This window comes from Mytilus californianus, unplaced genomic scaffold (genome assembly GCF_021869535.1).
Source record: "Mytilus californianus isolate M0D057914Y unplaced genomic scaffold, xbMytCali1.0.p SCAF_10, whole genome shotgun sequence".
Classification (NCBI taxonomy): domain Eukaryota; kingdom Metazoa; phylum Mollusca; class Bivalvia; order Mytilida; family Mytilidae; genus Mytilus; species Mytilus californianus.
Window position 1 is genome coordinate 71,256,636 of NW_026262582.1, and position 16,399 is coordinate 71,273,034.

General features: G+C 33.8%; 1 long non-coding RNA gene across 1 annotated transcript in view; it reads right to left on the reverse strand.

The window, feature by feature from the left end:
- Positions 1 to 15,421, reverse strand: part of LOC127718456 (uncharacterized) — a 97,416-nt gene extending 81,995 nt beyond the window's left edge. Inside the window, exon 1 of the long non-coding RNA XR_007989839.1 lies at positions 15,382 to 15,421. This is a non-coding gene — a long non-coding RNA (uncharacterized LOC127718456). The remainder of the gene's footprint in view (positions 1 to 15,381) is intronic.
- Positions 15,422 to 16,399: the final 978 nt, after the last annotated feature.

Below are 16,399 nucleotides of genomic sequence, written 5' to 3' on the forward strand. Positions count from 1 at the left end.
CCAGGATGGATGTTAGATGTGGCGGTGTGATACTCTGTATATAAAGGGGTACAAGGATGGATGTAAGATGTGGTGATGTGATACTCTGTATATAAAGGGGTACAAGAATGGATGTTAGATGTGGCGGTGTGATACTCTGTATATAAAGGGGTACAAGGATGGATGTAAGATGTGGCGGTGTGATACTCTGTATATAAAGGGGGTACAAGGATGGATGTTAGATGTGGCGGTGTTATACTCTGTATATAAAGGGGTATATGGATGGATGTAAGATGTGGCGGTGTGATACTCTGTATATAAGGGGGTACAATGATAGATGTTAGATGTGGCGGTGTAGTAAGTTGTATTTAACGGGGTACAATGACAAATATGATATGTGACAGTGACATAAGTTGTATATAACGGGGTACAATGACGAATGTAAGTTGTAACTGTGTAGTAATTTGTATATAACGTCGTACAATGGCGAATATAAGAAGTGACACTGCTGTAAGGGTTCAATGATGGATGTAAGATGTGACGGTGTAGTAAGTTGTATTTAACGGTGTAGCAGTACAAGGATGGATGTGATGTGACAGTATTATAAGTTGTAGATAACGGTGTACAAGGATGGATGTAAGATGTGACGGTGTGATAAGTTGTATATAATGGGGTACAAGGATGGATGCAAGATGTGACAGTGTAATAAGTTGTATATAACGGGGTACAATGACAAATATAAGATGTGACACTGTTGTAAGGGTACAATCATGACAAATATAAGATTTGACACTGTTGTACGGGTACAATGTCATTTGGTCTCTTGTGGAGAGTTGTCTCATTGGCAATCATACCACATCTTCTAATTTTTATATTCATAGGAATTTATCTTACCGACTATCTTAACGTGTGAAATTTAGACTAGTGACCTATCAAAATGCTCAAGTCTTCAATACCGTTAGCATTAAGAAACTACTTCCATTGATACTACAAAAACAGATGCCAACAATAACAACTTGTTAGGTTTAAATGTGTTTTATGAATTTATTTCAATCTTCATCATCAATTTCTTCGTCTGTTGAAAACCTTTTGGATTTTTTCTCAGTACCGTTTTGTTTTTATAAAGGGACGTAACACCACTACTAACCGTGTATGAAATAAGCCCCGCCTCCCTACTAACCTAATATGGAATATACACGGTCTCCACGCGGACGTTTTTAACCAATCATATTCCTAGAAATGTATAGGAGGTAAGATAAAATTAAATAACTCTCTAATCTTGTTCGAATTTTAAACACATGGCGTTGTATGTATGTACACATGCCTAGCGCAATGGTGACTCATTACGCTATGAACGCACACGCAAGCTCTTAATATATACAGTACAGTCCTTAAATCTAAGTGAATCATGATATGGATGCTCGGGTTTGTATAGCTACAGTTTAAAGCAGAGAACATGTCTGGGTATGATAAAGATCATTATAAGATTAAACTCATTTTTTCTAGAGGTTATTGATGTGTAAACTTGGTCGATTAACTCAGAAAATGAATTTTTAGTTTGTGAGTCATCGACACAGTTCACACATCAATAACCTTTAGAAAAAATGTGTTTAAGGGGGTACCCAACACTTTCACTAAAATAGATTTGGATCGTTTAATTTTCATAAATTTTTTATAAAATAGTGACTTGGATCTGATAATAGAAATATAAAAATTTCAAGAAATTTGAACCAAACAATTTACAGGAATAATTTCATTGGATTATAGCAGTTTGACAAACACTAATTTTGATCATTGAGAACTTTACTAATAGTAAATGATTAAAACGTTCAGCTGATTTTTAAAGAGTTAACTCCCATTAAGTGTTTGGTACCCCCTTAATCCTTATAATTCTAAATCGGAACGTTATTTATTATTTCTTTTGATTTCAACTTTCTTTACAAGGTATCGTAAGTAGTTTCACCAACATAGTTTATCGAAGTGTAAACCTAGGAAAGAAACTTTAACGGACCAATCAAATTCAAGTATTTGTTGATAAGCAAATCATATAATAAGAATTAGCACACGTACAACCGAATTGTCATGATTCAATTAAAAAAAAATCGAACAAGGTCACAAACCGACGTTTTGCTAAATATGGTAAAAATTAGTTATGTCTATATACAAATTCCTAAGAATCTTTTAACTATTTGTGTACAACAAACAACGCATTAATGATTATGCTGTCTCATAATGTTATATGAATACGATGTAAGCTGGTGGTATTATTTAGGACGAAGAACTCTGTATGAAACATATAAGACCATATAACCAATTACGTGAAGAGAATCCTTATTAACCTTATATGAAAACATATCTCCATTGCAAATGTATGTCATCTCATAACTTTATAGGAATACATGTCTACTTATAATGTTATATATGAATACATGGCTTAATTGTAAATGTATGTCAACTTTATATAACGTTACATGAATACATCTACTCATAACGTTTTATCCTGCAATCAGCCAACTATTGTACAAATAACAGGTACACAAATAAATGTTTGCTTTATTTGTACTTGTACATGTACTTGGACAAATAAAGTCTCCTGTTACTCCTCTTCCATGTTGAGCAAGCGGTAGTGTGGATATTTTTTTTTTTGCGTACCAGTTCATTTTGGGGTCCTCTTCGCGGTCCGCGTGTAAACTATGTCGATTTCTTTGAAAAATTAGAGACAATGATTTAGATTTTAACAACTAAAGTTTCAAGTGTTGGGTGTTAATTTCAAGATAAAAACAATATATGTACATTGTCGGAAAATATAAAATTTATTTGTACTCGCTGCGAAACAGGAGAAAAGCTCGGCGAGCCTCACTATTTGTCCTGTCTCTAAAGCTCATACAAATAAATTTGATATTTTCCGACAATGTACATATATTGTATATATATTAATACACGTCTACTCATAACGTTATATGAATACATGTCTACTCATAACGTTATATGAATACATGTTTACTCAAAATGTTATAGGAATACATGTCTACTCATAACGTTATATGAATAAATGTCTGAATTGCAAATGTATGTCAACTCATAACGTTATATGAATACATGTATGCATGAATTGCAAGTGTATTGTCAACACATAACGGTATGGAAGTATACAGGTTTGAAAAAATCTAAAAACAATACGAATTCATATCAACATTGCAATAGTCCACAACCCATAACGCCTATTCATTAACTAATTATGCTACTGCAAGTTGAAAGAAATAATGCAAGTTGAAAATATAATGTGTTTAATGCTTAATCCATATCAAACTTTGGAGAACCAGGATATACGTCAATAAGGAAGCAACCCGACAATACAAACAAGTTTGCTTTCTTAGAAACCATCGCAATTCAGATATATTCAGATATATTCAGATATAATTTAAATTTAGATGTAACACGTCTTCTGAATGGCTGAAAGTGTTTTGTCTATCAGCTCATAGACATAATTTTGTTATGTGACCGTGACGTCACCAAAGTTTTTTTTCTTCAAAATTTACCCCTTCAAAATAGAATTTAGAATTTATAAGGAATGACTGTAATATTTTTTTTCTGTCTATTCGAAATAAAACTAGTACAGTCATTCCTTAAATATTTTAAGGTGGATCATTTGTAATATTTCTTCAGATAGAATTTTCTTATACTTTGCTAGAATGTAGATTTTTTCATGATTTTTTCAAAAATATAATTAAAAGTATGCGTCACCATGCTATTATTTATTGGAATAAAGAAATGATTTTTACTAGTAGCAAGAAAACAAGGTCGGTGACACCTTTTTCTTCTTTTCATTTCCTTAAAACATATTATAAAACCTATCTTATTTTATCTCATAGATTTCTTTTTATTCACAAAAGTGATTTTTCATGAACAATATATGCAAATTTTGGCAATTTTGCACGACTAGTAGCTTGAAAAATAGCATGGTGACACATACTATAAAGCCCTCGCACGGTCGGTAAAATAGTCTAGTTCTTTAATTGCTTAATTCTGCAAATTTTGAGGCAGATTGGCAATTAATGTGTCAAAGAGACACAAAACATTTCTATACATATAACTTAATTAGTCGAAGTGATAGCTTGACAACAGATTATTGCTTAGAAACTATACCTAGTAATGTGCAAGTTGCCTAATCTCTCTCTCTCTCTCTCTCTCTCTCTCTCTCTCTCGTTCGTTATTTGAAAAAGTGTTTGTTTAAATTGTATATGATCTGATGAAAAAGGCAGCGATATTTAGTTTGTGATTAGGTCTAGTTTTTGGTGAACCACAAGTGGTGGGTCAATCATATTTGGTATGCAGTTGCATTAGCATTGGCACATCTCATTTCCATGGAGATTATTTGGCCCTGTCCCCTCAGTCGGTCTATTGACTTTGAAACTTTTGCTTAGTTTACATGTATTAGTTTGTGATCAGGTCAGTTTATGCGGGAGAACCACTAGTGGTGATATTTGGTATGCAGTTGTATAAGCATTGGCATATCTCATTTCCATGGAGATTATTTACAAACGTCAAGTTATTTAAATTCGATGTTTTTGGCGTACAAAAAAGATGGCTGATAATTTTCAGAATGGACAGGATAAAGAAATAGCAAATAAAAGTTATTTTGGACAATGTTTCTATGTCGTATTGAAACTATATTGCTCACAAAACCTACAAACTTTAAAAATCAATTACAATAAAAGCATGACAAGTTAAAAAAATAGTTTAAACGTCGATTTTTTAGTCGATTGATTTCGCGGACTTTTTGATGTCACCAACGACTGTAGCGCCACCTAATTAATTCCCCCTGCTATTGTTGCTGATAGAGCTTGACGACAACGGATGTTTCCAAGGACTTGCTTTCCAACTGCTCTGACGCTCTTTAAGGTAATAGGTACGTAAATGGCTTGTCCAACGATTTTTCAAGAAATTGTATACACGTAGAATTTCAAAAATTCAAAGAAAAATCGAAAAATTTTAGTGGGTAACCGATCTACTTTCAAAGTTACAGTCATTTGAAAATGTTAGGGAAACACCCATAAAGTACATAGACATAACGTCAAATTTACGCCAAAAATTCTATAAAAATTAAATGTTTTATGGTCGAATTTTTCTTTCTATTGATATATAATTTTCCTAGGGTTACCGAATTCCCTTTTTATATATCAGCCGTTTGTTTTCTCTCCCTTTCTTTGGCTAATTTATTGAAATTAAAAAATGAAAGATCACTCTGTCTAAATTCTAGACTCTTAGTTTTATTAGTGTTAGTTTTGCTACTTACGTTTAACTTCTTCGTCATTTAATCTCTGGTGGAGAGTTTTCTCATTGGCAATCATACCATATCTACTTATTTATAGGACTACAGAGTATTGACGGACGGACTAGTGTAAGTGTAAATGCTCTTTTGTTCCGACGTTGGAAAGTTCCGGGTGGAAAGAACTAACTAGCCGAAAAGTTCCGGAGGAAATTATTAACTAGTTACTTTGTTCTTCCTCTGGTTTAAAAGTTCCGGAACAAAGTGACTAGTTGAAAAGTTCCAACGGAACATATCAACTAGTTAGAAAGTTCCTTTTTGTCAAATTAGTCAAAACCGTTACTAACAAACTAGCACAAAAGTTCCAACGGAACTTATCAACCAGGCAGAAAGTTCCATTTGGAGAATTGATGCAAAGTAAAAGCGCAACATATTATATTTGAACCTTTCAAAGGGAAACCAAGATACTGATTACAAAAGTCAAAAGGAACTTATCAACTAGCCACAAAGTTCCTCTTTGGCAAATAAGTCAAAACCGGAACTAACAAACTAGCCCAAAAGTTCCAACGGAACTTATCAACCAGTCACCAAGTTCCATTTGGAGAATTGATGCAAAGTAAAAGCGCAACATATTATCTTTGAACCTTTTCAAAGGGGAACAAAGATACTAGCCACAAAAGTCAAACGGCACTTATCAACTAGTCACAAAATTCCTCTTTGTTAGGGTTAGGGTTAGGTTAGGTTAGGGTTGGGGTTAGGGTTAGGGTTAGGGTTAGGGTTAGGGTTAGGGTTAGGGTTAGGGTTAGGGTTAGGGTTAGGGTTAGGGTTACGGTTAGGTTAGGGTTAGTGTTAGGGTTAGGGTTAGGGTTAGGGTTAGGGTTAGGGTTAGGGTTAGGGTTAGGTTAGGGTTAGGTTAGGGTTGGGGTTAGGGTTAGGGTTAGGGTTAGGGTTAGGGTTAGGGTTAGGGTTACGGTTAGGTTAGGGTTAGTGTTAGGGTTAACTATTCAACTAGCTACATTGTTCCGGGACTATTCAACTAGCTACTTTTTTCCGGAACTTTTCGACTGCACTCGGAATAAAACAACTAGTTGGAAAGTTCCATCGGAACGAAATAACTAGTTGAAAAGTTCCGCCGGAACAAAGTAACTGACGGAACATAGTGGCTGTTACATATACCATACAATATTCCGACTAAGTCAGGCGTATAACAACTGTTCCATTTAATTTGTGGATATATAATTTTAGATATTTTTAGATATTATAAATCTAAGGAATTTGAAACAATCAGGTAATAAATACTAAAATGTTACATATGTACGGCTTTTCTAATGCACATTTAAGTAGTCAAAATTTCTTTAAAATTCTGCCTTTAGTATTAGCGAGAGTAAGGATCTATATAGTAAGATACTTGGCGAGAGCAAGCGAAATCGTTATAATGTTTTCCCTTAAGACAGCGTTACCAATCATCGGCAATGACAAAATACAATGCACCAGTTTTTGTTTTCAAAGATTTTGTCAACCTAGCAGAAATAAAGTTAACATTCAATACAAGATCGAACAATGTTTTACGGGAATCAGCAAAAGTCAAAATTGGTGCCAGTAGATCGAAACTTCTGAAGAACTATTTTTGTCAGCCTAAACTATTAAAAGTTCTATTGTTCAAATTCTCAAAAGTTTGTCTTTTGAGTTCATCTCTGTTTGATTTTTACTAAATATTTGCGGCTGCCAAATTTCAGTTTTCTTAAAAAAAAAGTATGTTCATGTGTACATCAGCGAAATACGCGAAATAAGACGTTTTTATCTACCCCATTTTACAGAGCTGGACACAACGTCATAGAGCTTTCATGTCACAATCAAGTTGCGTTAGCTAACCATGCTAATGCGCATAAACAATAGACTGTTTGGTCTGTTGGTAGACAATGATTCTGCTGATGTAGACATGGCGTCGCGAAGTCCATGCAGTGGCGGATCCAGAAATTTTCATAAGGGGGGCCCACTGACTGCCTAAGAGGGGGCCCGCTCCAGTCATGCTTCAGTGATTCCCTAAATAATCAACCAAATTTTTCCCAAAAAGAGGGGGGCAGGCCCCCTGGAAACACCTCTAAATCCGTCACTGCCATGCATGCGTCATGCAATTTCAACTTTTTTTTTACGTCAGCAACACTTTTTCGACGGCTGATATATATATAAAAAAAAGAGTTCGGTAACCCCATAAAAATTATACACCAATAGAAACGAAATTTCCATTCTAACAATATCTAATTTCTATAGAAAAATCGTAGGACTGGTTTTCACGGAAGAATAAATTAACCATTAAATTTTCAAATTTTTAAGGTACATTTGACGTAGGCCTAATGTCTATGTACTTGAAAATGGTTTCCTCACATTTTCAAATAGCTGTAACTCCGAAAGAAGATTGGTTACCCACTTAAATTTTTCAATTTTTCATTGTATTTTTTAAAGTTCTAAGTGTATACAATTTCTTATAAAAATCGCTGCACAAGCAATTTACGTACCTGTTACCTTAAATATATTTTTATCATAACGGAAACTTCTATCATATCTGTTGTAGTGAAAGTTGATCAAACTAGTATACAAGGAGCAAACTAGTTGAAGTGGTTCATAAGTGTTTCTCGTTTTTTATATAGATTAAACCGTTGGTTTTCCTGTTTGAGTGGTTTTACATTTTTGGGGCTCTTTATAGCTTGCTGTTCGGTGTGAGCCAAGGCTCCGTGTTGAAGGCCGTACATTGACCTATATTGGTTTACTTTTACAAATTGTGACTTGGATGGAGAGTTGTCTCATTGGCACTCATACCACATCTTCTTATATCTATATAGTATACTGGTATACAAGATGAAGAAAGCATTGCTTATAAGTTGGGCGATTCCATGATATTGAGATCAATAGCCTATATAGTCTTTTATTATATACTTAGTAGTAAATGCATGTAAATTGTATGTGCAATACGATCAATGGTAATCGTACTGTATCAGCCATCCGTGATGATATCGATATCAGCACGGTTGTAAAGGCTTTATCACACCCTTAATCTGTATGGCGTCACGTCATCGACTGAAGACATTACCAAACCCCGAATCTGTATGACGTCACGTCACATAAAAAAACATCTACTTGAGAAAAAAATAGACCGGTGTCTCTACAATAGTATAAAAAATAGACCGGTGTCTCTACAATAGTAATATGAGGCAGGCGTTACCTGTGAAAGGGGACGAAGTCTGTATGAATTATTTTTTTTAATTCAAACATATTTTAACTTCAAAATCTGTTCAAAAAAGAAACGGAAATACCTTTACGTTTCCGATTTCGGTTCTGTTGTTCGGAATTTTAGTTGTGACGTTATTTATGTTATGACGTCATATTCAATGTAAACAAAGAAACGCTATCAGGTAACGTTTTTTCATATCAATCCATTCAAGGAATTATTGAAAATGGAATTGGTATTGCGTTCCTTCCTATATTTTACTAGACTGATAAATATATATTTTACTCAAAGACTCATGCAAACGAGACCGGAAAAAGGAAGTAGATTTCTGCGCAAATGCGGGAAAATAAAAAAGTCTGAAAATAAAAAAGTTAACGATTTTGAGTTCATTAGTAGAATGAAAATTTCGGGAAATTTTCCCGATTTTTTTTTTTTTTTTTTTTTTATTGATTTTTCTACCGTTATAGGGGACTTCGTCCCCTTATAAAAGATAGACCGGTGTCTCTACAATAGTCTAAAAAATAGACCCGTATCTCTACAATAGTATAAAAAGATTGTGAACCGATATAACCACCAGAAAAATCTTCCACCAACAACAACTTTTTATTTGTATGGCCTGGGACTATTATACCAATTTATTATGTCCCACGTGTGGCCAAGGACGTATAACTAACATCTAATTTTCGCGCGTTTTTTTCTAATATTAAAAAGTACGGAACCTTTTTTCTTGAAAATTATGAAAATAAAATCATGTGAGGATTCCTTTATAAATATTATGGAAGTAAGTTTTATATGTATTGAGTCTTAAATTCACTCTCTTTTTTTCCAGCGGTATGCATTTTAGGCTTACTTTCCTAAAGTTATCATCAAGGGAGTTACTTAAAACAAATATATATATATATATATATAAATGCAAGTAAAAATGTAAATACATTAGATATAGAATAAAGAAATTAATCGAATAAGAACAAAATACCTTTACAAAGAAAGGTTTAGATAAAATGCAAATATTTTTTTTTTTTAGAGACGCGAAAAATGAAAAATACGCCAAAAAGTACGATATTCAATAAATGACGTAATTGATCTAATGACGTCATCCATTAACGCATCTATCGAACTATGGCTGATCCTAATCCCTGGTTTCGAGTGTATCCTCCTGAAATTCGGGATCACACAGAATTTGATCAAAATGTACCTAAAAGAAATTCCAGACCCATTGCATATTTTATGCTGATTTTTACAATGGATTTAATGAAGAAGTTTGTCTTAGAAACAAACAGGTATGTGTAAGCCCTTGTTCCTTTAAAAACGACACAATGCACGGAATAAATTTCAAAGCAAAAAACTTTACTGTGTCCAATGATTAAGATCAATGCGGCATACGTTAGAAAAGGCCGAACAGTTAAATAGAAATAAGAAATCAAGGGTTGGATACAAGAGAAAAAAAAATATCAAAGAAAAGCAAAATGCGGGGGACGGAGCTATAGTAACAGTGCTATGCACTCGATTCCATCATGAAATTAATATTGCATTTATCGTGGGAAAACGCATTGTCCAGTATTGCATCGTCAAAAAGATTATTGAGCTTGACTATATATGATATAAAATATGGTTTTTGATCGGTCCATGCATGTGTTTACGCATCTATTAGTTTGTCCCTTTTTATCTCACCACAGAAAAGAGAAGGGAAAAAAAACCCACACACAATCCTTAGATTTTTTTGAACAAGTGTGAAATTTTAAACTACAATTACAGTGAATAATTATTATACGGTTGTCAAGAAATTAAAAAACTCATTATTTTTCATATCCAGGTACGCAAGAAATTTTATTACAAGAAATCAGCACAATATCAGCAATAAATCCAGGGTTCATGATTGGCGTAAGAAAGGAAAATTAACATTAATAGAGTTTAAAGCCTTCGTTGCTGTGATTTTGAATATGGGCTTAATCAGAAAGGCGACAATATCTGAATACTGGAACAGAAAACATTCTAGTCGGTCAACTCCTTGGTTCCGGAAAGTTTTCACCAGAAATTGCTTCCAATTGTTGTTGAAATTCCTGCATCTTGTTGACAATAGAAAGATAGCGCCTAGAAATTCACCAAGTTATGATCCAATTGCAAAATTTAAACCTATCGTTGACCATTTCAACCTAAAAGCGAAAACACATTATTCTCCGTCTCAAAACCTGTCTATTGATGAATCCTTAATCGGGACCAAATCGCGTACAGTTTTGCGACAGTACATTCCGACAAAGCACGCTAAATTTGGTGTCAAACTATGGATGTTGACAGAAGCCATCACTGTGTATTGTTTTCACTTTAATGTTTACAAAGGAAAAAGATATGATCCCACTCCAGCAGGAGAGACCCAAGGTTCATATGTTGTTACATCATTACTTCGCGTTGCTGATTTACTGAATAAATGGTACCATGTGTTTTGCGACTCGTTTTTCACCTCTTTAGCTTTAGCGAAACGATTGTTAAACTTACACACATATACAACTGGAACTGTGCGTAGTAATCGCCCGTTACCAAACTTTATCAAATCGGCTAATTTAAGGGCTTCCCAGAGTATGTTCATGCGGCAGCAGGAAATTTTGGTATGTGCGTTTAAGGAAAAAGAAAAGCGCAAAAATGTCAAATTGTTGTCTAGCCGGTACAATGCAGAATTAGTTGCAAACCGAAAACCTAAAATGATAACTGAGTACAATAGATACATGGGAGGCGTTGACTTGAACGACATGATCACTAGTTTTTACGAAGACGGGCGAAAATCGACAAAAATGTGGGAGAATATCGTGTTTATTATACACAGGATAGTAATAAATGCATATATTTTATATCAACAAAACTCCGACAATGCTAAATCTCGTCTCCATTTTATACAACAGTTACTGTTAATTGATGACCTTTCCGAAGATCATATGACAAGAAACCCTGCCAATCTTGGGGTCTTGAATGATGAAAGAAACAACCAACATTTGAGAAAATAGCCGGGAAGAAAAGAAAAAAGACTGTTGTGTATGTTCGGTGCGAAATGTTCCTGGTGGTAGGAAAAGGTCGAAACATATATGTGTTCTCTGTCATAACGGTGTTCATAAAATATGTTATAAGAAACACAGCAGACGATGTAATGCTGATGAATAAAATATCTTTCTTGATAAATGTGTCTTGAATGTTGTATGATCCCAAGCTCATATAATGAAATTATTCATAAAGAATAATCACAAACTTTCTTTTATAAGTAGTGGCAAATCCATTTGCAATAGTTCTTTTTCATATAACCGACTTTTGACTCGTGAGTAAATGATTTTCCAACATGTTACTTTCTCTGTGGAAGGACATTCGGGTCCCTGTTCAAGTGAGAGAAGAAGTAAACGTCAAGCTTATTAATTGGTGCAATTATTTGATCATGTATAGAGAACATAAAACATAAAACAATTTATTTCATTTTTTTTTACCAATTGTAAGCTTGATTTTACTTTATCTAGTTGCTCTTACTCAAACGTGGACCAGAATGTCCTACAACAGAGTAGGTAGCCTGTCAAAATATTAAACTCTCCGGAATTCCCGCCAATTTTCAATTAAAATCTGTTGGCGCTATCAAAGCTGTACTGTGACGTCGACGTTAATTCCGTAAACGTAAAGACAATCAAAAAAAGCCTTTGCACTGAAGGGGTTTGCTTACAATTTGTTTGGCAGTGAAAGGGTTAACCCTTTCGCTGCCAAACAAATTGTAAACAAAACCCCTTCAATGCCAAGGCTTTTTTTTTATTGTCTTTACGATTACGCAAATAACGTCGACGTCATAGTACAGGTTTGATAGCGCCAAAAGATTTTAACTGAAAATTGGCGGGAATTCAACCTTTTAATAGTTTATTTTCATATTACCGACTTTTGACTCCGAAGTTAATAATATTTAGACAGGTTACCTACTCTGTTGAAAGATATTCTGGTCCCCGTTCGAGTAAGAGCAACTAGATAAAGTAAAATCAAGCTTACAATTGGTAAAACTTTTTTTTTTTGGAGAGGGGGGGTGGATAAACTGATTTATGTTTTCTATACATGACAAACTAATTTCACTGATTGTAAGCATGACCCTACTTCTTTCAGTTGCTCTTACTTGAATAGAGACCAGAAATGTCCTACCACAGAGAAGGTAACCTGTCTAAAAATCATATACTTCAGACTGAGTCAAAAGTCCGTAATATGAAAAAGAACTATTTCAAATTAAGTTATCACTACTTATAAAAGAAAGTTTGTGATTATTCTTTATGAATAATTTCATTACATGAGCTTGGGATACAAAAGTCAAGATTCATATCATATAATCATTTATCAAGAAAGATTTTTTATTCATCAGTGTTACATCGTCTGCTGTGTTTCTTATAACATATTTTATGAACAACTTTACGACAGAGAACACATATAATTATATATGTTTCGACCTTTTCCTGCCACCAGGGACATATCGTACAGAATATACAGAACAATCTCTTTCTTCAGTTTCGACCAGGCAATTTTCTCAAATGTTGGTTATTTCTTTCATCATTCAAGACCCCAAGAGAGGCACGATTTCTTGTCATATGATCTTCGGAAAATTCGGAAAATGTCATCAATTAATAATTGTATAAAATGGAGGCGAGATCTAACATTGTGAGAGTTCCCTTAATATAAAACTTCTATCGTACCCCCGGGGGTGTTACTTCCTATATTTTTAGTGGTACGAGTGTGCCGCAAAACAGGGTCACTTTTTCATGCCCTGCTGGTTAGAACAGGGTCCCTTTTTCATGTCCTGCTGGTTAGAGCAGGGTCGCTTTTTCATGCCCTGCTGGTGAGAACAGGGTCTTTTTTAAACAAAGGATTTGTCTAGAACAGGATCGCTTATTTGACTGTTTAAGATACCGTCTAGAACCCGGGTCTAGAACAGCATCTATTTTATACGGTCTAGAACAGGATCATTCCCGGTGCATATTTCTGAGCGTGTCTAGAATAGGGTATACATTTTCTGAGCGTGTCTAGAACAGGGTATATTTTCAATATTTCTGTTTAGAACAGGATATGTTTTTCAATGTTTTCTGGTTATAACAGGGTATGATTTGGCAAGTGCTGTCGGCACAGTTATACCCGAAAGGATAGTCAGTAACCCCACCCCCCGGGATCGTACCTTAATATGAAAAATAATGTGTTCGTGTTCTTAATTCTGGACAGGCGTACAATAATTATTCACTGTAATTGTAATTTAAAGTTTTATAATTGTTCACAAAGTTCTGAGGATTGTGTGCGCTTTTTTTTTTCTTTCTTTCTTTTTTTTTATAAAGACTAGTATGGAGGGACAATACGTTGAGAGAAGGGACAAAAAAATAAATGAGTAAACACATGAACCGATCGAAGATAGATTATTTGTATCTCTTGTATCCAACCCCTTGATTTATTACTTCTGTTTAACTGTTTGGCCTTTCCAATCGTATGCCGTATATATAAATATAGTCTCAAAAATTTGAACGCAGTAAAGTTTTTTCATTAAAATTTATTCCATGCATAAAAATTCACTGGTGTTTTTTTTTTTAAAGGAACATGGGCTTAAAACTACCTGTTTGTTTTCCGAGAAGACAAACTTCTTCATTGAATGAATTGTTGAAAATCAGCATGAAATAGGCAATGGGTCTGGCATTTCTCGGCAGCATTCTTTTATGTCCTACATTTCTAAAATTGTGTGTGATCCCTAACTTCGGCCGGAGGATAAACACGAAACCAAGGGTTAGGATAAGCCATAATCCGGTGGATGCATTAATGGATGACGTCATTAGCTCAATTACGTCATTAATGTGCACTGCACTTTTTGGCGTACTTTTCATCTTTTCACGTTTTTGAGGGTTTTTTTTAATTTTTTTACTTGCGTTTTTTCTCGCCCGTTCTTTGTAAAGGTATTTTGTTCTTATTTTAATAATTACTATCTTCTATATTTTATGTATTTACATTTTTACTTTTATTCTTTTTACTATGATACATTTTTTGAAATAAACCCTTGAAAATTTCAGGAAAGTAAGCCTAAAATGCATATATAAAATATACTGCAAAAGCGCCGAAAAAAAGAGAGTAAATTTTAGATTCTGTACTTTTAAATATAATAAAATTATTATATATCTATTATTCTATAATATTTATAAAAGGATCCTTACATAATTTTATTTTCAGTATAAATTTCATAATCCATATTTTTTAATATTGGTAAAAAAGCGCGCGAAAATTACAAGATGGAGGAATTAAATTTAGCGCAAAAACGGCGACGTCATAGTACATTACGTAGTTCATAACATTATTTCAATTGGCCGATGAATCGGCCCTTTGGCACTGACAGGAGTATGACTTTGGGCCGATAATCGGCCCTGTGGCACAGAACTCGTTAAACTAGTTTCATATTATTTCCATACCTTTTTTGACTTTTTTTGTAGGTATCTTGTCTATATTTTTTCTAAGTATCTTTCCTATATTTATTTTTAGCATCTTTTCTTTCAGCTTTTTCTCGACTCTCAGGATAGTATGTTCGGAGAGTTTGCAAGCAGACGACAACATAATACATCCGAATATCAAAACAGTAGCACAGTATAGCATTTTAGCAAATTCCATACTGTTGTAAACAGTCAACAGATAACCATTTGAGCTGTAAATAAAAAAAAGGAAACACTGAATAGGATTATATCACGCAAAATATCAATAAACAAGCTGTGTGTGTGTTACGCAACTGATTCGAACGATCCTAAGTATATAGTACATACCTTTACTTCAATACCTGTTATTGATAATTCAAAGCGAGGAGACTAAATATATATATATTTTTTAATTTCCTTTCCATTTTTCTAGAAAATAAAATACCATAGAGCATACAAGTCTGCCTTCTTACCTTGTCGTTCGCCTAGACAGTCGGAAAGCAAGCCCTTAGAAACGACCGTTGTTGCTACTTTCTAAAAACAACAATGTGACTGATACTAGAACCCGCCATTCTGAAGTTGCGGAAAAAATTAAATTGGCGGCATTTTGGAAAAGTCAGATATGATGCCATGTGTCTTATTACTATACTATAAAAATGTTAATTTTGGTGAACTATTTGGGTCGCAAATTCCCCTAATTCCAAAGAGTAAGGAGAGTTATATACAAATAATGTGAAAGAAAATATTTTTAGTGAAGAAAAACCTGAATTAAAATAAACGGATTGGAATGTGTATGGGTCAAAATTCATGTTAAAGGAATAGATATATTGTTTGGGTATTTTTATAGACCGCCAGATTCAGATAACCAAATCTGGGAAAAAATAAATTATTCAATAGATCTCGCCATAAATTCGAATGCAGATAAAATTATAATTTGCGGTGATTTTAACGATGACCAACTTAATCATAGCAAACAAATGTTAAGAGAAATATGTAACCAAAATAACTTATATCAAATAATAACTGATGCTACATATTTTTGTGAAGGTCAGTGTCGTTACTAGATCTAATTATGGTAAATGATCCGTATATAATACTGTACTCAGAAGTTGGTGAAAACATCCTTAAAAATTCTGTACGCTATCATTGTCCTATAAGTGCAGTAATAAATATCGAAAAACAATTAACAAAATCCTTTAAAAGGAAAATTAGGCGATTATGATTTGTTTGAAAACGAACTCCTTAAAATTAACTGGGATACTCTAATTGATAATCAAAACATAAATACCGCGGCAGTAAATATTACGGAAAAAATTCTTGAAGCGGCAGAAAAATCAATCCCAAACAAACTGGTTCAAGTTAGGAAACATGATCCACCTTGGATGAATTCGAATATAAGAAAAATGATTCGAAAGCGTAAGAAATTACATAAAAAAGCTAAAATAACAAACAATGAAATTGATTGGACAAATTTTCGACGAATAAGAAATA